This window comes from Lissotriton vulgaris, chromosome 9, assembly GCF_964263255.1.
Source record: "Lissotriton vulgaris chromosome 9, aLisVul1.2, whole genome shotgun sequence".
Taxonomy (NCBI): Eukaryota; Metazoa; Chordata; class Amphibia; order Caudata; family Salamandridae; genus Lissotriton; species Lissotriton vulgaris.
Genome location: NC_141697.1, coordinates 1,040,811,420 through 1,040,835,984, shown reverse-complemented (window position 1 = coordinate 1,040,835,984; position 24,565 = coordinate 1,040,811,420). Strand labels below are relative to the sequence as shown.

Here is a 24,565-nt window from a genome sequence, read left to right as displayed (position 1 = left end):
CTCCGACAAGTATGTGTGAATGTTCAGGCAGTGACCTCTCTAAGTGGAGTAGATACACGTTTTCCTGTTCACAGGGTGAACAGTGTGTTTGGAAGCCCTGAAGGAGCAAAATGTATTGCATATCAAGTTGGAGGAGGTGGTGATGTCATTTGTTTCCTGTTGACTGGCAGGATTCGTGGTCATCTATTTGTCTAACTTTGTTGTTGTTAATAACTTTTATTTCGGTCGAACGACCATAAAAAGTGCATATCAAATACATCAGCACAAACATTAAAACAATAATCAATCATAGAATGTTAAAATACAAGACGATAAAAACAGTATGTACAGCAATTAAGTTAAAAAGGTTTGTCTTCTACGCCACATATTAAATAAATAACGAGAGATCGCAAACACAATGGGAGGATGGGTATCATGAGTCAGTATCCTACAGGCTGTGTAAAATGCAAAAGTCCCAAGTTCTTGCAAATAGGTGTCAACCAGCGTTTTCTAATTGCAGAATAGGCAGGGCAGAAAAACAGTACATGGGTTACATTCTCAGTTTTATAGCTACATGCAGGGCAAACTTCATTGTTCGGGGTTGACCATTTAGATTTAAAAGACCTAACAGGAAGAGTGCCATGCCTTAAACCCTTCCACGCTGATGACGAGCTGGGCTCGTCATGGCGTAGCCTCCTCGCACGCTGATGACGAGCCAAGCTCGTCACGTAACATGCGCTTTAGAAAATCTCAGCGTAGGAGCGGAAGTCCGCTAGCGCGCATGTGGTTAACTGTAGATATAGCTTTCGAGCAACTGGGGGTTCGATTAGGTCCATGAATTCCTCAACTTTAGGTTCTGGTTTAACTAGGAGGAACTCAGATGTCAGCCTACCCAGTGATGCAGAGCTCTTTAATGTTTGGTAATTTAGCATACGTATCTGAGAAAGAAGTTCATTCTTAGATATCCCGAAGCAAAAGATCTCAGGGGTTTCCCACAGTTCAGGTAAACCTAACCGAATACTAACAGCACTAATGTGCTGGAGCCAAGGGATCTTTTTATTTTTAAGAAGAGGCCAAATCTCAGAAGATTCCGCTCTGTACGCGACCAATTCAGGGACTGACCACAACCTCTTCCAGTACATAATTGGTCTAGCACTTGTGATCTCCTCTATTGGCAACATGCCAAGATCAAATCTAAGAGGGATCAGAGGCGTACTGGATGGTAACCCAACTAAATTTCTAACAAAAAAAAACGGCTCCACCTTTTTAAGATTTGTTATCTGCTTGTGCCCCCAGAGTTCAGCCCCATAGATTGCTGCCAATCTAGCCTGGTGACAGTATATCTCTAGGGCTGGGGACACCGGCCTAAAAGTAGACTCCCTAAAGACTTTACTTATGCCCCCCGCTAACTGGGATAGCTTGAGTGTAGATTTAGCGATCTGCATATTCCAATCAAAGTTCTCTGTCAGAGTGACACCCAAATAAACAAATGTTTTAACCCTTTCACGGGGGTACCATGTAAAACAGGATTTGGACGTACGCGCTTAGGGGGGTTAAAAATCATAAACTTTGTTTTTCCTAAATTGATTTCCAATCCCAGAAGGTCGCAAAGCTCCACAAAGCCATCAAGTATTCTCTGAATGCCCGATGATGTTCTAGACAACAACAGGGTGTCGTCTGCGAACATCAGAGCGGGCACTCTACCTGTAACCAATTTAGGGGCATCGTTATTTTCCACACCATTCAAATGTTCCACAAGGCCATTTATATAGAGGCTAAATGACGTTGGCACCAATACGCACCCTTGGCGAACTCCCTTTTGAACAGAGAATTGATCTGTGAGTTTGCCATGCCTACCACACCTGACCTGGGCGAAGTTGTTTGCATGAAGCCTAGAAAGATTGGCTAGCAAGTAGGGCGGGAGGCCCAGGTCTGCTAATACTCTCCACAGTTTTTCACGCGGAACTAGATCAAATGCTGCCCGCAGGTCCACGAACACAAGGTAGAGGCTGCCACCCTCCACCTTTGCCGTCTTCCAGTACAAGACCTGCAGGTGAAAAATCTGATCTAGAGTGGAGGTGCCGGACCTAAAGCCTGCCTGGAGTATAGACAGTATCCCATTATCCTCGATCCACCCAAGAATCCTATCAAGGATAATCCTCCCCATCACCTTTTGAGATGTATCAATTATGCTGATGGGTCTATAATTAGAAGGGGTTATTGGGCAACCCTTTTTTAAAATAGGCACGATTTCAGCTCCTAGCCAAGTGGGTGGCAGGTCATCTCCCTGCAGAAAGCCATTGAATAGAACAACCAAATAGGGGGCCCAAATTTTCGGTTGCGTCCTAAACAAATCCCCTGGCAATTTATCCAAACCTGGAGCCTTATTAGGAATCAATTTGCCTATAGCTGTCTCTACCTCAGCCAAGGTAATAAGTTAAACTGGGGCGGGGCATGAGGGAACTGTAGTTAACCATCCCCGTTCTTCAGCCCCACTGACACTTCGAGGTTGCTGGAATTCAAGAGTACTAACAGGCATTCCATCAGACTCAAGGATGCTATAAGGAGCACAAAAGTGGCTTTCCCAAATTGAAGGGGCAATGTTGGGAGCAAGTGCGGGGGTATGCCCACTAAGTCCAGTTGCAACAATGGACCAGAATGATTTGGAGTCGTTGGAACTAAACGCAGATCCCAATTCCTCCCACATAGTGGCCTCCCATTCCTTCTTGGCATCACAGATTGCCGTTTTATACATAATGCGATGGACCCTGATTGCCTACCTGTTATTGGTTTTTATTGCTGTAAGAAGGGCCTTTTTGGCCTTCCGATAGGAGGTATTGAACCATCGAAAAGTTGTGGTTCGAGGCTGGTTTGCCCTTCTCACAGGATACAAAATATCTTTAAGTACGGCAACCAGTTGGATGTGTATTTCAGATGCCCTACCTAGATGGCCAAATTTCCCCATATCTTCAATGAGTGGAATGACAGTCTCATACAATTCGGCAAGTTTACTAGTGGACATCTGGAAGTCTGGCCATTTAACCCTACGCCTACAGTTTGTTATTATTAAAGGCACAGTGGCGCAATGTTCAACCGGAGTTTGGCATTTCAACCCAAAACTCCCCGGTTTAAGTGACAGGACCAGGGCCTTATGGTCACTCTCAGATCTTTTAATGACCCTGAACTCATGCAGCCTGTCCCAATGCCTGGCCTCAATGAAAATATAATCGATTACTGAGGTACTGATTTTTAATCAATTAAACGTATCTTTCCCTGGTCTGTCAGGCTCCACCCTCCCGTTGCAAGCTCGTAGTGATGTCGCTAGCGCAAATGACTGCAATTTCAGAACTAGAGGGGTCCATGCCTGAACCCGGGTAGTCAATGGCTCAGGAATAGCCCACAGCAAATCAACCTCATCCGGATTACTCAAATTCGAGTCCATGAGCGGCTCAAAGTGACAACTAAAATCTCCACCCAAGATTAGCACGGTGGAGGAGTCAATCGACTGAATGAGGGTTAACAAGGTTTCAATAGCCTCTGACTCAAGGCCTCGCCTAACTGGCCTTGAGTATACATTGATCAAAGCAATGTCTGGCCCATTTAACGTACTCAACAATACACACTGGACATCCATTGAATTAGTTGGAATTTGAGATGCCTTAACTCCTAGGTGTGTACCAACCCATATAGACAGCCCACCCGAGGGCCTACCCCTCTCACCCATACTTGCCAAGACATCGTATGTTGCAAAACCCTGAACCCTGCTTTCTTTTAACGCCCAGGTTTCCTGCAACATACAAATGTCATGTGATGCCATAAAGGAGCCCCACTCTGGAATGGGCAATTTACTCTTGAGACCAGCCACATTCCAAGAGAGGATTTTGACCTGGGCAGCCAACAAGTCTTGCTTAGTTGGTTCACAATCCAAGGTACCAGAGAGGTCATTGATAATAAAAGTGCTAAGAGCTGTCCCCAACTCAGGCTCACAGTTCAGTAGGGGTCGGTCATCAAAAGAAGTGGCAATTGCATGATGAATAGTTTGTTCAGATGTCAGGACTTGCGCAAAGGGGCTTCGTTTAACATTTGCATCTTTGTTCTCATTGGTAGATCGCATGTTGATAGGGAGCCCCGTTTGTCAACCGCAATCATCAAAGCCTGAAAAGGCGTCGAACCTAATTGCGACTTCCAGCGGGGTAAATGGTAACAGATGGTCCATCCTCCTATTTCCTAGCAAATGGTCCATCCTCCTAATTCCATTTCCATGGCTCCTGAAAGGTACGGTTTCCCACCCAAATACATTTTCAGCAGTCATAGAATTAGGTGCCTGCATCATATACCGGTTGTTAAATGGTATAGACGGTTTAATCTGCGGACATGCTAGAGCCCAAGGATAGATTATAGGGTTCACTAGAGATCTCGGATAAAAATAAGTCAGGTCACAAGGAACGATGGAATTACCAACGTTCCCTGGAGTCCAGTTTAGAATATATCTAACAGCTCCAGGATCTCTGAAGTTGATAACAATTAGATCCCCCTTTATATCTTTCACTCTGCTTCACAACCTGGGGAGTCGCCGAACATGCAAAATCTCTCCATTAATATTAAAGGAAAGTGGTCGGTTTTGGCTGAGCCAATACATGGTTTTATTTTTTAACTGAGAGAACCCTTCCCTCCTGCCATCCTCTAATTTCGGGACTCCCGTGAGCACAACCACAAAAGGAACCGCTTCAGGGGGTAGTTCAACTTGGCGCCCCCTATGCTTCTCTGTCCTAGCTGGGCTGGTGGTTCCCCTCTCACCTCGCATATTTCCTATGAAAGATTTATTCCCTGCCTTCAGAGTTTCGCTAGCAGCATGCGGTGCTAATTGTTGAGCAGATTTTGGGGGTATTACCATCTGTTTTTTAGGACTCATAGGCTTGCTGGTTTTATTTATACCCTTATCGACAACAGGGAGGGGAGATGGCAATAAAACTGCAGGGGGTGGCACTAGCTTCACAGGGGCCTTAGGTAATCCAACATTATTACTAATAGCCAGTTCTAGGTCCCCCAGCCGTTGTTCCACCCTCTTCAGCCTCTCTATTATGGGTAAAATAAATGACCTAATTAAGTGCTCAAAACTTTCAAGAGGGACAACAGACAATGCTTCCTTGGGCGGACAGTGTAGAGGAGTAGCCAAACCTGATGGGGTTAGTACAGCCAATACAGGGGCTTTTGGAATTAGTACTGTTTCCGTGGGAGCCGTTGGAGTTGGAACAGTTGATACAGTGGCCTTAGAAGTAGGTGCAGTTGTTACATTCGCCTTTATGGTTTTACCAAAGTCAGAGTGGCTAATCTTGCTTCTTTGCGGGTCACCACCCCTCTTTCTTCTTTTATTTGGTGGCGGGCCATAAACTTTGGGCATGGCTGGTTTCCTAACCTTTTTTTTTTTTAGTGGTCTCAGCTATAGGTAAGGGTGGCTCTACTATCACATCTGTTCCTATGGTAGAATTGCTAGAGAGGGATACAATATTCGTGTATAAGGTGTTGGAAGTATCAAGTGGAGGGGGCGTGTCTCGCAAGAGTATAGGGACACTATCTGTGGATAGCGGGTCCTCGTTTTCAGTATGAAAACTTGCATCAAGTAAAGTAGTTTGATTTAAACAATCCAAGAGAGGTCTACTTTTCATGCATTCGATAGAGCGACGTCGCTCAGCCCTACGCTCGGCCAAAACTCTCTCCCTTTCTAAATCTGTAGCAACTTTAGTAAAGTAGTTGTCTAATGTACCCATTGGCAATCCCAACTACGCTTCCAGGTGTGGATTTATCAAGAATCGCAGCCATGGCAAATAGGTGTCCGAAGGATATGCCCAAACAATCCTTAGCAACGTGTTAGGGTATAGGCCCGGCCCGGCCTCGTCGTGCCTCTGAGGGCCTCAGAGGGCCTGCCCTTTGCCCGGGCTTCGCCCGGCTCGTCCCGCGATGCGGGGCTGCGCGCTGTTTTAATGCGCCTCCTGCCGCTGCTAGGACATCTGCAGGGCGCGCCGCCGCTGAGCCTACCGGGAATTGTAGTCCCGGAGCGGCGGCGCGAGTCTATGCGTCCGGTGACTCTTGGCGGTGGCGGCAAAGTGCTGGCTCATCCTGTCCTGCTGTGGCAATGCAGGTAAGTGGTCCCCTGCTCCTGCCGGGCTGCACGCTGTTTTAATGCTCCTCCTGGCGCTGCTAGGATGTCTGCAGAGTGCGCCGCCGCTGAGCCTACCGGGAATTGTAGTCCCGGGGCGGCGGCGCGAGTCTATGCGTCCGGTGACTCTTGGCGGTGGCGGCAAAGTGCTGGCTCGTCCTGTCCTGCTGTGGCAATGCAGGTAAGTGGTACTTTGTGTAAATTAGAGTTTACGTGGGGTACATAGCCCCTTCTAGTAGAGATTGGACTGGTACAAAAGGGTTCTGCCCCTGTAACAGCCCTGCGATGTGTTGTATATTTATACTTACTTCAATATGGCTACTTGGTGTCGGTAGTCCTTTCTTAGTATTCCTATCTTACTAGTCTCCCATAGTACCTAAGAGTGTTCTATCTGGTATGTGAGATTCCAGCCTTGGCAGTTGATGGTCTGGTCAGCTGTGAGGTTTACTGCTCTGCTGTCTAACTTAATAAATGTATCTTAATAACCTGAAGACGTGTCTTGCTGCCTACCTAACTTGGTTAAAGTATTTTGAAAGAATTACTGATTAAAAAGTAAAGACTTACAATTTTTTCTGAAAGAACGTAAAGAAAGAAGTAAACTACACAGTTTTAATAGAAATGTAATCCATTTGTCAGCCTGAGCACAATGCTCGTTTACAGGTGTGTGACTTTAATTTCACCACCAAGGGTGCAGGAGAGAGAGAAGTAATGAAACCAGTGGAGGTGTCTCACAATAGGGGTGATGTGATCCTGCTGTCTCGAGCAAGATGCACGACGAGCAGCATCAATGTACATCAGCTGAAAATGTAGTGATCATTTTTTGGGGGCCTAGATAGATGAAATGACCATAATTTAGGCAAGTTTGTGTTAGTCATTACTAGTGCGGTATGTTATTCTAGAGCAATAAAAGGAATCATTTTCCTCAGTCACTTAGTTTGCCTTAACCAGGGGCTTCCCACTTTTGAAATATTGAGGTTCTAGTTAGTGTAGGTCCCAAAGTATGTGCAACTTTAGCGAGATTAGGGGAACACGTGATTCTGGCCATTTGGCGGTGGCATATTTGTATTCAGTATCTCAGTTTTAGTAGGATTATGCTTCAAAACTTGAGAGCAATAGGAGGGAAATCATGGGTTTCTGATGTGATTGAAAAATGTCCTCTGGACTTCACCAGTTTACAGATCATTTGCCTATCAGGCGTGTATGTTTTAAATTGCGCACCCACAGATTGAAGGGGGCGGGTTAGGGTTAATGAGATTTGGCTCTATATTAATGAAAAATATTTTAACCTGATTTTGTCAACACCATTTGAATTTCTACTGCGCTTTAAAAACTGTCATGTTTGTTTGAAGGCACAGAGAACTTGTGTTTTCCAAGAAAGAGATTGTTATTTGATAGCTTGACTAAAAAGTCTGTGATAGAGCTTTGCCCCTCCTCGGTCCTGTGTGTCTCTGTGTAAATATGAGGTCCAGTTCTTTGTGGCTTATTCAAATTAATTGTGTTTAAGCATTCTCTAAAATTAGGGAACGTCCCTCTGGGCGCGGTTATGGTGGGTCGCTTGCGAAATTTTCACTTTTTATCCAAAGATAAGCGAGTCGTTTGAACGTTGTAAATGGTGCTCAACCAATTATTTATTCATACAATAAAGGTTTCTTGACTTCTTTCAACATTGGAGTGTCATCCTTATTGTTTGCAAAACAATTTTTTCAATGGTCCCAATGCATTTGAGCCCTTCATCAGGGGAATTCTAAACATAAACCAATGTCAACAGAAATGAGTTCAATGAGGATCCACATCCTGTGGATTTTAGTTATTAACATTGTATGTGCGCCGGTGTCTTGTTAGCTGAAATGGCCGTTGGTAAGTTGAATGGCTGGTGTATTAGTATTGGAAGGGTGTGACCATGCTATTTGGGTACAGTGCCCGAAAAAGGTCAAAAGAAATCAAGTGAAAGTGAACTTGAAAACGTGCTGGCGTGTGATAAGCAGCCAATAGAGGGTCTATAATTGAAACCGAAATGCGTGCAAACATGCAGTTGAAAACGGTGCTGTGACGTAGAAAACGGTTTTAAAAGTCGGCATGGTGTGAGTCCAAATTACATGTATCCAGTGCAGACATTGTCAAAAAATGTGTTGAATCTCTGCGAGACCCTTACTTGACAAGTGATTGACCTTTAAGCTTCTGTTATCAATCGGGGTTACAAACGCGTACCTCCCGCGTTTGCTGTGATGCGTGTATTCGGTGTCTAACAACCCGGCAGTGCGTGTTCAAACTCTTTATGTGATCCAAATTAATGTCATTTGCCTGGCCCTAATAGTCGCCTCCCTGAAATCTGAAACGTGGCCATAAATCTGCTTTGGAGACCTTGTTTGGAGACTGAACTATTCCTTCATCACATTAGCCTGGATTATTTGTTGTACTTTTCCACTTGAACGGGTACATTTTCAGATCTTTGGGGCAGGAAGGTGTTTCCTGTACATAAAATAGGGTTTTTTAATTGATTTCTTTAGGTTTCGTTTTTGTAATGAACTTATTTCACGGCAGGGTGTTGAGTAGCCTAGGCGAACATCTGCGTGTCTTTTTGTGACTAATTACTTGTATGACTCCTAGTGAATGCTCTGTTTATTGCCAGATATCCAAATTGCTGTGCTCCTTTTTTTTGCAAATTGTGGTTTTCCATTTAGGTTTCTTTTGCATTTATCTGAATTGACATTGTGTCAGACCGTTTTTTTTGCTAGTTTTATAGTTAGCATCAGCCAATCATACTTGCACTTGCAGGCCATATATCAACAGTAGTTACGAAATTGGACATTATAGAGTAGAATTATAGGTTTATTGCTGCCTGTCAGGTGGATGGGAGCTCCATCGCCACATAAATACTGTCATAGTAGCCCTACTTATGTCGCTGCAATAATCTAATTCCTTTTCAAATGTATCTGTTCATCAGACTCGTCAGTTTTACAGATTCATGTTTGAAGGTTGCAACCATGAGGTAGACTAGAAGTTGCTTGGATGTCTGCTATTATATTGACTCAAGCAAAAGACAGTTGGCTTCTGCCATACTGTCAGTGAATTTTGGGTACTAAATGGTTAAGAGCACTTAAACAGAGAGGGATGAACAATGCATCACTTTCTCTGGATTATCCCTCACCAGCAACCAATACTCAATGCTGCGGCCGCGATTCCCCTGGTGTGCTGTAAACAACACGAACAGGGGCGGGCCGTGACGAACCCCAGCCGTCATCAGCACACGAGCACCGTAGTGCATGATGGCTGGGGTTCGTCATCAGCATGGAAGGGGTTAAGGGGTCTTCTTCAGTACAGAATAATTCCCTGTCAATTCATGGTAGTAAGTTGGGGGGGTGTAGCAAATTGGGTTACTGTTTGAGGGGAGTGAAACCCTACTTAATAAGCAACCATAATTCTTATCAAGGTGAAACATAGGTGAAACATAAGCAACCCCCAAATTAACCAGTTCTTAACCTTCTTATAGCTTGGCACAAACATCAGGCTTAACCTAGAGGCACTGCTGTAAAGTCTGTATGTAATACTTGAAACAGTGATAATGTAAAAACGCAACACAAGAAAAATCCCACACCAATTTACAAAAATAGCGTAAAATGTAATGAATTGAGACCAAAACAACAAAAATCCTATCAGTAGAACTAGAGTATGCAATTTTAAAGATTTAGGTTAAGATAGTACCTCAAAGCATGTACTCCAACTGTGATTATCTGGTCGCACCCAACCCGGACAAATTCACAATCTCAGGGTGACCGCGATGAAGCATGGTGTGCACAAAGTGACCAAGTTAAGCCAGCTGAACAAAGTATCTTAAATGCAGGTTACGGAGCATTGCAAGATTGCTCAAGGATGATGCGTCGCTTAACATCGGTTCCAATGGACTGTGCATCGTGATGCCAGGTCCTGCATCGAGGATGCATCACGTAGCGGTGTTTCCGAGGAGTTGCGGGGCTGCAATACTAGGTCCTGCATCCGGGGTAGGGGGGAATATGTTCCGATGAGGTGTGGATTTCTGCGCCTGAGATATGTCGTGCAGTGGCGATTCCGATGCGGAGCTGCAAGGAGATGCGTCATGCTGTGTTGATTCTGCTTGAACCACAGCTGGGCCAAGAGTCCAGGACTGGTGGTGGCACCACTTCGGGGGCAAGATTCTCAGCCTGCAGAGTCCAGGTGCTAGGCTCAAGGTGATTGGTGCCTTTTCTGTCCCTAAGGCTCTGATCAGAAGGCCAGCAAACTAGCCCTTGGAGTCACTCTAGAGGTCCTGGGTTCAGGATGCAGGTCCAGCCTCTATAAAAGTGGCCCTTTTTAATATCCCCCCCCCACTTTTTGCCTGGTATCTAATGCAATTTTGACAGAAGTGCACTTGGGTCCTGTTCTCTAGGTCCCCAGTGCCAGAACTCCTTCCTTAAAACTGTACAGCTGTTCCCCCCAATTGGCAATACATTTAACACCTAAGTCCCTACTCAATAGTACCCCTGGTACAGCCACGGCCCATGCAGGGGTCAGGTTGTGGGTAATTTCGACAGACAATCGAAAATTATTTATTTAATTTTCTTTTGTCATCGTCCATTGAAATCCACCCAGGCCCACCACCCCACCACTCTTACCTGCACGGGCCGCGGCTGCCCTGGTATCTGGGGTAGGGAAGCTAAAGATAGTCTCTAAGGGCTGCAGCATTCATTGTGCCACCCTTGAGAGCCTTCAGCACCAAACATGCAAACTGCTATTGCAGACTGTGTGCAATGATGCAGAGAAAAGCAAAGACACGACATGGCACACCTCCTGCCACTGCATGCAGTATAGGTAAGTCCACCCCTACAGTAGGCCTCGCAGCCCTAAGGCAGGATGTACTATACTACGTGTGGACAAGTCGATTGCATGATGTTACAATTAAACAGAAACTATTTTGAGTACACTGCTATTTCCAAGTTCCCCAGCTTAATAATGGCTTCAAGAAAACTAGAGATGTTTGGTAGAAAACATGTATTATTAATAAGCCCACACTGATTCCAATGACTTATTTATTAATACATGCACCCAGAGGGCAACTTAGCGGTACCCCCTGTAAATCTACAGGCTACCTGTGTACTGGCTGACTCGTGCATACCAGCCTGCCACCGCAGACAGGTTTCTGCCCCCTGTAGGTGAGAGCCCGTGCTCTCTGAGGGCTGGAACCATACCTGCTCCATCAGAGATATCACCTCCTCCAAGAAGGATGCTGATGTAATCAGCAAATCAAGGAAGGAGGCTTCAAAGGCCTCTGCTGCCTTTGATATGCGACCCAAGGCTTCCTCAGATAGGGGAAATGCCACCCCTGCCCGGGCCCATTTGGCACCAGTGCAGGTGGGAAAATTAGCTAGTCAGGAAGTGTGTTTTTGTCTCAGGCTAGTACCACCCCTTAGATGGGCTACTTGAAGTGGACGTGACTTTTAGGATTCCACTATCTTAGTTTTGGTGGAATTAGGCTCTCTGAGTCAGGGTTGTGCCGTCTTCCCACAGGAAGTGGTCATATGGAGGGTGTAGACACCCTAAAGGTAAGTAGTCCATTGGTTACTACCTGTCAATCACCATAATGCCCCTAAATTGAGTATTTAGGTAGCCCCCCTGACGCCAGCAATTTAGATTAGACGGATCGATAAGAGATGACAAAGAAGAACCGCGAGCAAGAACTGAAGACTAATGTGGACTTTTGATGCCAAACTCTGCCTGTCTGCAGCAGGTCTCAACAGTCGTGACAGGCAACTCGTCCTTCAGCTGACCAGCTTCCAAAAACCCCCGGAGACTGCCAGCCCTTCACAAATTGCCAAGCAATCTCCATTGGAGTAGAGAATCTACTCCTCTGCAGGCCAAAGTTCGGTCGAACAAGTTGCCACTCTCCGGCCAGCCCAACGCAGCAGCCCCCAGGAAGAGAACCGTATGTTCATAAAGATAAAATCTATCCCCCCACCCCCTGGGAAGTGAGAGGACACCAGGTGCACCAACTCCAAGGAACTCTTCACTGACATTCAAGAATTCACCAACCCCCCCCCAGCGAAGCGACAGACATCGCCCCGTCCCAAGACCTCTGCGACAAGCTTGGATCCTACTTCCACCTCAAGATCAAAAACCTCTACGACAACTTTGTCGGCCTTCCACCTGACGCCACAGCTGGCCCACCCCCCAGACGCACCAGCCAGCCCCCAATCTCCACCTGGATGCCGATCACAGCTGAAGACACCACCTCAACCATGAAAGGAATCCACTCATGGGCCCCCACCGACCCCTGTCCCCCAAACATCTACCACAGACCTGCCATTGCACCCGAACTACAACGCACCATCAACACCACCTTCGAAACAGGCACCTTCCGAGATGACTGGAAACATGCAGAAGTCAGGCCCATGCTCGAAAAGCCCACAGCCGACCCCACCAACCTCAAGAACTACCGGCCCATCTCGGTCCTCCCCTTCGCGGCCAAAGTGTCAGAGAAAACAGTCAACAGGTAACTGACACGATTCATCGAAGACCATGCTATCTTCGACACGTCCCAATCCGGATTCCGAAGCAACCACAGCACAGAGACCGTACTCGCCGCCACAGACGACATCGGCACCCTCCTGGACCAAGGCCACTCCACAGCCCTTATCCTACTCGACCTATCAGCAGCCTTCGCCACCGTCTCCTACCACACACTCGTCGCCAGACTACACAATGCCAGCATACAAGGAACAGCCCTAGACTGGATCTGATCATTCCTCACTGGAAGAAGCCAAAGAATCAGACTTCCGCCCTTCCTCTTCGATCCCATTGAAATCACCTGCGGAGTCCACAGGGATCATCACTGAGCCCGATATCTACATGGCTCCCCTCACTGCCATAGTCCGACAACACGACCTCAACATCATCTCCTACGCTAAAGACACCCAGCTCATCCTCTGCCTCACCAAAGATCCCAACACCGCCAGACTCTCCTTCCAGAAAGGAATGCAAGAGGTAGAGTCTGGATGACCAACAGCTGCCTAAAGCTCAAAGCTGAGAAGACAGAAGTCCTTGTCCTTGCAACCACCACTTCAGCATGGGACAACACCTGGTGGCCGACTGCACTCGGAAGCCCACCGACCCCCCTCGAACCACGCCAAAAACCCCAGCATCGTACTCGACTCATCCCTCACCATGAACCGACAGATCAACACCGTCACCTCCAGCTGCTTCAACTCCCTCTGCAAGACTTTCAAATGGATCCCCCCTGAGTCAAGGAAGATAGTCACCTACGCACTCATCACCAGCAGACTGGACTATGGAAACGCACTATATGCCGGCATAAACAAGTCCCTACTCCGAAAACTCCAGACAATACAGAACACCGCCGCCCGACTCGTCCTCGGCATCCCCCAGCACGAACACATTAGCCAACACCTATGAAGGCTCCACTTGCTCCCTGTGGAGAAAAGAGTCCACTTCAAAATCCTCGCCCACGCCTACAAATGCCTACACAACACCGGACCCAAATACCTCAACGGCAGAATCAACTTCCACATACCCAAAAGAAACCTCCAATCTTTCAACCTCGCATTGGCCGAAACCCTTCGCATCCACAGAGCCAGGGCAGGCGAAAGATTTTTCTCTCACATTGCGGCCAAAACCTGGAACGAGCTCCCGGCAGACATCAGATACTCCCCCTCCCTGAAGACCTTCAGGAAAACTCTCAAGATGTGGCTGTTCAACTAATGGATCTGCAGACTCCCTCCCTCAGGGCCTTGAGACCCTCACGGGTGAGTAGCGCGCTTAAAATCCCCTGATTGATTGATTGACCAACCGGAGCCATACAGGACCAATACCCAGGGTACCGGATCCCTTGCAACGAACAAGGAGCGTAAGAGCCATATTCGGACTCCAGCGACACTAAGACCGAACAGCCATTGAGGGACGTCTGCACCCCAGGTACCCACCTCCTGATTGGCCAGCTGTCCTGATTTTGCACCCTCAACTGGTGAGACAGACATATGCAAGGCTCTAGGATGAACAGAGCCCAGCCAACCTTTCTACTCTGCACCCGAGCTGTGCCATCTTGTCTCCAGGATCCCTGTGACACAAGACTTTGTTGGGAGCTCCCAGATTTGTACACACGTCCCCCTCTGCAGCCTGTTTTTAGGTGCCCCCTGTCTCTGCGTTGGTGTAGTGCGCATAGCTACCAAACCAACCAGCCCATCTGTAACTGGACACTGAGGACAGTTAACGAGTAACTGCTGGTGGTACTTTGGACCTTTGCCCCCTTCGACCCTAAGCCCTGAAGGAGACCCCCAGAAACTGATCATAAATAACTGTATGCAACATATGCCTTTTCCCCCAAAGGGAAGCATTGCTGTGTTAAGACATATTGAACTCATTTTCTTACCTGTAAAAATTCATAACTTCTAAAGTACTTACTTGATAACGAAGTTCTTGGTATCAACGTTTATTTAAAAATAGGACTTATTTTTCTAAATTGGTCTCGGATTCATTTTTGAGTGTGTATGTCATTTATTGCCTCTGTGTGTTCAACAAATGATTATCACTACCCTCTTATACGCCTAACTGCTCGCCCACACTGCCACAAAAAAGAGCATTTTGGATATCATTTGTGCCTCTGTAAACCAATAGAGGTTTAGATGGAATCTTTACCCAGTGTACTTCATTTTTGACCATTATATAAAGAGCCAGCTTCCTACACAGCCTTTTTCACTCAGGCAGCATGGCTGCAGAACAGCAGGATAGCAGAGTTGCAGAGCAGCAGAGTATCAGTCCTTCTTCCAGCAGAGCAGCGCAGTAGTCCTTCTGAGACTTCACCAGCTCCAGAGGCGTACTGAAGAGTTGGTTCTGAGTCTAATATTTATACCTGGTGCCTGCTTTTAAGTAGGAAAATGTTCTGGAGGTTTCTACCGCCAGTGGTGTTAGGAATTTCCTGTGTCCCTGTCCCTGCCCTGGCCCCTGCTTTACTGGTGTCAAATCTTTTGTGAATGTGCTGAGACAGAGTCTTTGTGATGTGCAAGGTGACAGCTCCGCCTCTTATCAAGTCTGAGATGGCCCATCCTACCAGCACCTGGTACACCATTTGTCTCACTGTCTGGGAGCAATACACCAAGACCAACTGCTAGCTATACTTAGTGATGTGACCAGGCTACAGGTTGCAGGCACCAAATTGTTAGAACAGGAAAGTGCCAACTTTCTAAATGTTGCCACCCCACTCATTCCATTAGCCCTTGATTATAGGCAACACATCAGCTTCAGTCGGATATGTTAGGTATTTTATTTACCTTTGTTTTCAAATTTTTTCATAAAAAAATCATAACTTCTCATGGCAGAGAAGGAACACTACACATATAACAAATAAATACATTAACAACAATACAGTATTTACAACATGAACAAAATCACAAACTTTCAGAGATATAACTATAAACTCCAAATCTGCACAATACGAGAGGGACTCAAAGGCGTTTACACTTGAGAGAGCCTACCCTTTCCTCAAGGAGGATTATTACACACAAACAGAATCACGTGGAGCCCTTTATAACTTCCAGGGTAGATCAAGAAATCGTTTTAAAACATTCTCTGATACATCGTCCTCATCAAACTCATCAGGAACTGAGGAGAGAGGGAATAATCCAAACAAGAAAGGGCTTTTTTAGACAAAGGCCCCCAGGCAACAACCCGATTCAAACCACAATGGGAAATGCGCACCCGCAGGAACTTTTACAAGTCCTAAATCCCACTCCATCGTCAATAGTGAACCTTTCCACCAAAGTGCTCACTAAAGATGAAGAAGCTGTTCTCAACCTTGGCTTAAAATTTGTCCCCAGCCAACGTACAGATTTTACTAGACTTAAACTAGACACCATTGCCTTCTGTAGGAAGATCCGGCTGCGTGCCTTTTTTGCAAATAAACCACCAAACCCGGACCCAGAGGTAACAGGCTTGAGGAACAAATCCACTTTTATCCCCTACCAAAATATCCCGAAACAGGTGGTTGCGTTCGAACAGGTAATGCTATCAGCAATCAACAAACTAGAAAAGAATAAGAAATACACTAAACCAAACATCACTAAAGGCCAACGCATAGCCATTAAAAACTTGAAATGTGACCCATCGGTCATTATTAAACCCGCGGACAAGGGTGGAGCGGTGGTGATCTGGTCCAGGGAGAAATATCTCAAGGAAGGTGCGACACAGGTTAACAACTCAGAATGGTACAGAGAGCTCCCAGATGACCCAATGCGGTCTATTCAGGGACAAATCTGTGAGATAATAAGAAGTGGTGTGGAAGAGGGATTTGTGGGACCAAAGGAAAGTGAATTTTTGATAAAGAAATTCCCAAGAACGCCAATTCTATATTTTTTACCTAAAATTCACAAAAATCCGGAGGAACCCCCGGGACGACCAATTGTCTCTGGATGCGAGTCGTGTTTGGAACCCCTCTCGAAATACATTGATTTCTTTCTGAAGCCCTTTATCGGTGATGTAAAATCATATTTGAAAGATACCACCGATTTTTTGTTAAAAGTTGAGGGAACCCAATTTGACCCAATGACGGAATTTATGGTGACAATGGACGTAACGTCCTTGTACACCCAAATTCCGCAAGATGAGGCACTAGAAGTGCTAGAACTATACCTTGAGAAAAGAGACAGACCTCATCAGGTCCCGACCTCGTTCATCCTGAAACTAGCTGAACTAACGCTTAAAAAGAATTATTTCAGGTTCAATGACCAATTTTTTATGCAGATCAAAGGTACGGCCATGGGCTGTCCGTATGCGCCGGAGATGGGCATACTGTACATGGCGGAGTATGAGAATAAATTTATTCACTCCAATAACCCCTTCAGTAAATACATTAAACAATGGTGGAGATACATCGACGACGTGTGGCTCCTGTGGCAGGGGAGCCGCGCAGAGTTGGTCGACTTCCACCGTTGGATTAATGACAGACATCGCGACATCAAGTTTTCATTAGAGTCCAGCAATGAAAAAATGACATTCTTAGACCTGGAAATAAGTTGCACGGATGGACTTTTGAAGTCTTCTCTTTTTCGTAAGAAGACAGACAAAAACACTATCCTCCACCACCGAAGTGCACATCCCAGGAGTCTGAGGGACAATCTACCCTACGGGCAGTTGCTTCGGATACGGAGGAACTGCTCGGAAGTAACAGACTACGAAAAACATGCAACTCGTTTTTGTAATGAGATGAAGAATCTGGGCTATCCTAAGAAATTACTGAGTAATTCGATGAAAAGGGCAAAATACACCCCCCGGGAGTGCTTACTTGAGAGAACGGTTAAGCAAGACATGGACCGGCTGGTCTGTGTCACAACATTTGGACCAGACACGCATAAAGTAAGACAGATGATCCTAAAAAACTGGCATTTGCTTGAAGGACTTGAATGTCCCTTCCCGCGACCGCTGTTCGCGTATAAGAAAAATAAAAGTATTGGCCAGGACGTCATTAGAGCCGACGTGACAACCCCAAAGCCCAAAAGTGATTTACTATCACTATGGGGCCTTAAACCAATTGAAGGACACCACAAGTGTGGAAACTGCATATCATGCGACTCCACAATTGAAGGGTTGGAGTTTGACCATAGAGGTATCAAATGCAAACATGACAGTTTTTCGAATTGCAAAACGCGTAACGTGGTATATGCGATCATTTGTGATTGCCAGAAGATCTATATAGGTAAAACTACCCAGCAGGTCAATAGCCGTGTGACCCAACACAGGTCAAGAATCAAAAAGAAAGTTGTAAGTGCTCCCATGGTACAACATTTCCTGGATCAAAATCACAGTGAAATGGATTTTAAATGGACTGTACTTTGGACAATAGCGCCAAGCGGTAATAAGGGCCCAATTGATATCGAAGAAACACTCCTTAGGAAAGAAGCATATCTCATTCTAAAATTTAATAGCACGCAAAATGGACTAAATTCACTCTCTGAAGTGTCCAGGCTATAATGTCATAATTGCGTGGGGCTCCACGAGGTTTTGTTATGGCCCCCTTGACTGAAGGGTAGAACATCAGGCAAGTTAGAATAATGCTTCTGTCGCACTCAGCGCATTTCGAGTGAACTACATAACCCAGAACGCCTATGGTCCCAGATTAGCTTTTTAGTTACCTAGCAACCAGGCCGCCGCCTTCCATAGCGAGCGGAGTCTGAGTGGGAGTAAGACGCTGGAAACGAGGTGAGCTGAACTAAAGGGTGTTAGATACAACCGTTGCCCGCTACAGGGACATAAACTAATTCCCCCGTCTTTTTAAACAGCGCGCAACTAGAAGCAACACGGGAACACACACGGGACCCGTACTAAGAGAAACCGATCGAAATCAGCTGATAACGGAGCCAGCGGCTCCTGAAGCGCGCGGTGCACGCCAAAAAAGGTAGGAATCATTCTCATAATGCTCCTTGCCCATTGAGAGTACTACAGAAGCGCAATGATAGTAAATCTATCCCCGCCTTTCCCCCAGGTCAAAAAACTTCACCGTGCGTAGGGATGGCCCCCATACGGACCGATAAACACTGAAAGGTACGTTCAGCAGTGCTTTGACATGAGGTCACAGCAGAGCTAGCTAGCATAGAACGATGCTTGAAATTGATTTTTTTTTTAATTTAACTTCCTTCAGACGACAGTCCCATTGATGCACAAAATCCTATATGAGAACTACAGCGACAAGTAAGGTACTATCACTTTTGAATGTGGTACATCACTAGCAGTGAGAAATAAGGAGGTTACATACTGACATTCACATACTGTTACCTTTCTTTCACACACATACAGACAGAAAGCAACCAGGCCCTGAAGAGAACCCAAAACTACTGTTTGGAGTTCGAAACGCGTCGGCATGAAAGGAGACGTAATTTTTGATCACTGAGAGTTTGTAGAATTACAACATTTGTGTAATGTGACATCTCCTTGTTAATGTGAATCTGTCGAATATTGTTCAGAAACTTCGTTCATCTATGGTCATTGAGGTTTGCATATTTATTTTGCACCTTTGTTTGAACATCCTGAAATTGGTACAGTTGTTTTGTATGATTCACTTTGTGATTTTGTTCATGTTGTAAATACTGTATTGTTGTTAATGTATTTATTTGTTATATGTGTAGTGTTCCTTCTCTGCCATGAGAAGTTATGATTTTTTGATGAAAAAATTTGAAAACAAAGGTAAATAAAATACCTAACATATCCGACTGAAGCTGATGTGTTGCCTATAATCAAGGGCTAATGGAATGAGTGGGGTGGCAATTTTTGGTGTATAAAACTATTTACATGGTCCAGCCTTCCCCATTGAACAAGGACCTAACTCCTTCCTTCTTTAAAAAAAAACTTTCTAAATGTGGCATTTTCAGGATTATGACTTAAAATGCAACTGTGCCACTAATTAGGTTTTTAAATTACAATTCTTTGGACACTAACTTGACATTCCCAACTGTTCGCATTTGAAAGTTAGCACCTATTAAATGTAATAAGGTAAATCAATGTTATCCTTTGGGAGACGCAGGCTTTGCAGTAGTAAAAAACTAATTTAAGAAATCACAAATTTAAAGAAGTCAGCAAAATCAGGAGGATGGAAGGCAGAACGTTGGGGGAAATCAAGGCAAAGATGTCAGGTCCAACATGGAGTGGATTCTTTGTTTTCCAGGATGAGTGAATGTCCTCTCAGATGACATTATAAATACACTCACCTTTTTGAAGATCATCATTACTAGTCCTGGGAGGTAAACTCCGCTTCATAGACAGAGGTCACAGAGTTTTTGCCATTCCTCTTGGAGCACGGAGTTGGGCAAGAAAAACTCAGACTACGCTGCTTAGTGGATGTGACTGGTGCTGTCTCCATACCGTAGGCAGTGTGTTGTGTGTCCCTGAGAAGCGCTCTAGTCTAGCACTGTGGCGATCTCTGACACTTCCTGCCTGGTTGCGTGCGGACCCCCAGTGTGTTACATCACTTACCGGCTCCTTCTAGTAGCAGCATGGGGAATGTCATGTGAGTAGGCAGGGACGTAACACAGGCCCCCGCATCCATCGTGGTGCGGGGGGGGCCCGAGCTGCAGGGTGCCCCCTCAGCACAGTACTTAGGCCAGAGTGTTCCATATTAAATCCGGAGTGGGCCCCTCAGTGTACATTTCAGGGTGCCTCTTAAACGTTCGTTAAGCCACTGCGAGTAGAAAGAGACCATTGGAAACAGTGGGACCCGTTTCCATCGGTGGCGCGCTGAGCAGAGCTGCAGGATTGTGTGAAAAAGCTGTGTGAAATGTTGTGTTTGTTGATTCTGACTTATATTAAAGTCCCTCCACTCTTGATAAGAGGTGAGAAAGCACCCTTCATTAATTGCCGGTCGGCATTGTAAAAGACGGCCTATGTGCACCCAGGTGCTTTTCCGTATTGTTTTGATGACTACAGGCAACTTGAGCTGCACTCTTTGCATTCTTTGTACATCGGGCACATCGTTCTTGCAAAATCACAGTACCCATCGGCATCTGTATTAGCAGTTTGAACTCGATTCAGGTGGCTACATTGTTCAATCTTTGCTTTCTTTAACTCCCTCCATTTTTAGGTCTCGCTGAGCCAATGCGCTTGCGCATTGCTCCGTCAAGATTATAGTAAGGGGAAAAGAACAGTCTACCAAAACAGCGAATTAGACACAGTTCATGTGATTCAGGCGCGAGCAGGAGGTCAGCCACGTCATACACCTCCATTTGTCTGTGCCTCGCATCAGACTTCAAAGGCTGCCGCTCCCCCCCCATCACACTTCAAAGGCTGACGCTCCCCCACGTGCACATCGCACACCACCACTCTCCTACTTCCCCTCCCACCTCCCATGGCCGCTCTTCCCTTTCTCGCGCTCTGCAGGTCACCATTTGCCAGCATGCGTCCGCTAGCGCTTTCATCCCTATTACTCCCCCCTCTCCTACTTCCCCTCCCACCTCCCAAACAGCATCGAGCCACGAAGACTTGTTTATTTAACGTTTATTTGTATCTTCTTACCCTTGCCGCCCTCACACTTTGTTCACTTCTGCCTCTCTCCAGAACTTTAGTCTACCAACCTTAACTCTCAAACATAATCTTTGCCTCTCTTCTCATTTTCCCCTTCGCAACCTCTTACTAACATCATCTCTTACTTACCCTTGTTTCATATCTGTGATGTGTTAGTGGAGCATAGAATAACAAGCAGCGCTTTTGAAATGAACTTGAGCACTCATGTGGTGTAAACATTAATATAACTATTTGGAATGATTACGTTCAGGTTTCAGAAGCTGTGCTGAAGTACGTACGTACACACATATGACTGTTTTCCCACAGACAACTTGTGAACTTACCGATTGCTTGGCTGCAGGCTCATTTTCATCAGGAGTGGCTCTCCTCATAGCCCTCATTCTCGCTCACAGAGTTCCCAGAAACATAACTTACGTCCTGTCCCGTCACTTGGTCGTCGCTGCCATTTTCAAACATCACTCGCCGCCACAGTTCGAAGACCGCAACCACTCGCTCATTGGTCCATGTTTAGTGACGCATGGTTACCACGTTCCCCAATATGGCGGCCATATTAGAATGAAGTCACTTAGGATCCCGAAAGAACTTTTTCTTAATTTCTCCCCGCTTGTCAACTTGGGTATTGCACTCTTTTATATAGAATAGACATAGTATGCCGCTCTTCAATGGGAGATTTCAAAATGTAAACTCCTTAATTGCAGGAACAGACAGTTGCAGCACATATTCAGAGTTTGTTTCTTACCAAGCACGCATACTTTTGTATCCGTAAGCTCTTTAAATGAGTTTGTGTTAACACTTTGGAGCGCATTCTATTACCATTTCGGATTTTATTTTAAATATCGTTGTAGGAATCAATGCAACTATTTTTGCGCTGGCGGGTGCATAGGGGAAAAGAAAGACAACCTACATTAAATGTTCAATTTAAATGCACATGTACAGTGTATTTTGTCGGGTCTGTTTAGGTGGGGCTGCAGGCAGCCCTATCTGTTTGTTGCTATAACTCATGTTGTCCACTCTTCAAAACAAGGTTTTGGCAAAGCCAATAGGTCAGGCCTTATTCGGGTGCTTAGTAGATGTTTGTGGATTTTACATTGTTGAAGAACACACACCTGTAAAAAGATATTTCTTTTTTTATAAAGTCTGCTGAAAGCTTTTTATTTAACAACCTCTGTAACGATTAGCTGGATGTTAATTACAGGTTATAGGTAGTCCTCCATTGATGGTGGGGGTGTCAAGTACAGTTCAAAACAGTTTGGCAAGGCATTTTATCATGGACTATGGTTAAGTGTATTTGCAAGTGCACCTAGGTGCTTACTGCTTGAAAACAAATGGAAAAAGAACAATGGCTGGACTGAATGCTTTTTAGATTTAGCCTGGGCAGCGCATGCGCTGCTCTGCGAGGCATGCTGTATTGAGATAATACATAGAAGCTCCGCCCATTTGCCGCCCATCTTTTCAATTGGCTCCTGTTACTTACTGTCCTTGCAAAATAGTTGTTTATAATTTGTGAATAGGCTTGGTAGTCACTCCTTAGTACCGCCTTGTCTGCATTTGTAATCTCCCATAACAAGTGGACTTTTTATTGGTGTTAATACACAGTCTGCTTTATAGGTCAGCGAGCACAATTTTTCTTTTTTGGGTTGGCCAACTCTGGCAATCTGTTGCCTCCCGCTCACACTCCCTCCCGTCATTGTTGCACTTAATCTCCCTAGTGCCATCCCCACACAACCACCTCCCATCCTCCCTGCTTTAGCATACTTCATTTTCTTTCCCTTACATCACCATGCATACTTTTAGTGTGGTGCCCGTTTAACGACCACCGCACTTTCTAATGCTTGCAGGTTTTGCGCTGCATCTCCCCTATCCACAAAGCAAGGAAAGGGTACCACAGGCTGTTACTAGGTGTCACTGTGGAGTTATAAACGGACCTCTATTTGCAACATAAGGCACTGCACCAACAGGGACACCTAAATGTAAATGTAAATGTCAATGTCAAGGTATTTGTAGAGCGCACTGTCACCAAGCGGTTCCCTGGTGCTATTACTCATACCGCTGTGGAGCCCTTCCTGGCTTTCCCTGTGAAGTGTCCACTTCTGGGCACCCCCAGGGTGAAGCCAGGCATCCTAGCGCTGTTGGGGCCGGCGTGGAGGTTAAGCAAGCTATTGCCCAGAGTTGCAGCGTGGGGCCCATGATTATAATAGGCACGAGGCGAGAATTGTCAGGTCTGAGAAAATTGAGCCCAAGACCCGCCGAGGCAGGAATTGAACCCTGGTCCCGGGCCAGAACTCGGCATGAGGGTCTGCCGCTCTAACCATTGAGCCACACTCCTCACCTAGTAACAGCCTGTGCTACTACACCCATTCCTTGCTTCGTGCATTAGCTTTTTTTAGGACTAGCCTGAGCCAATGCCCTTGCACATTGCTCCGGCGAGATTATAGTAAGGGAAAAAGAACAGTCCACCAAAGTGGTGGATTAGACACAGTTTATGTGATCTATGTGCTTGCACAACGCCAGCCACGGCCCACACCACAATTTGTCTGTGCCTCGCATCAGACTTCAAATGCTGCCGCTCCCCCGCCCCCAATCAGACTTCAAAGGAATGCGCTCTAGCTCCCCCGCCCCTCCGCCCCCCGCCACAGCAATGCAGAGAGCTTGTTTTGCTTGCTACTTCTTGCCCTCTGGTCTCCGGCTGCTCTCCCGTGTGCTTGCATCTTCCTTCCTTGGCCCTGGGTGTTTTCCGTGTTCTCCCATTCAGTGCCTTCTCGACCCCGTACTTGCTTGCTGTCCAAGCCCCAGCCCTCGCTGCCTCTATCATTATACACTCTCCCTGTGTTTTCCTGTTTCCCCTTGCTTTTTCCCGGCTCCATCATTCTGTGCTTTGATAAACTGAACGCGCTTTGTAGCACTCAACCCTGCGTGTTCTTCGCTTCAGTCTCTGTGCTGCTGCACCACATCACTCAGGGACACCACCACATCACTCAGGGACACCACCACATCACTCAGGGACACCACCACATCACTCAGGGACACCACCACATCACTCAGGGACACCACCACATCACTCAGGGACACCACCACATCCTCGGGGGCACCACCGCATCCCTCTGGGGCACCACTGCATCCCTCGGGGGCACCACCACATCACTCAGGAGCACCAACACATCACTCAGGATCATCCCTCAGGGACACCACCACATCACTCGGGGATACCACCACATCACTCGGGGACACCACCACATCACTCGGGGACACCACCACATCACTCGGGGACACCACCACATCACTCGGGGACACCACCACATCACTCGGGGACACCACCACATCACTCGGGGACACCACCACATCACTCGGGGACACCACCACATCACTCGGGTACACCACCACATCACTCGGGGACACCACCAC

The 24,565-nt window shown here is 46.2% G+C and overlaps 1 protein-coding gene across 2 annotated transcripts in view; it reads left to right on the top strand.

The window, feature by feature from the left end:
* The window catches only part of ATG7 (autophagy related 7), a 1,270,091-nt gene that overhangs the window by 157,890 nt on the left and 1,087,636 nt on the right, over positions 1-24,565 (top strand). The gene's annotated exons all lie outside the window — the stretch shown is intronic.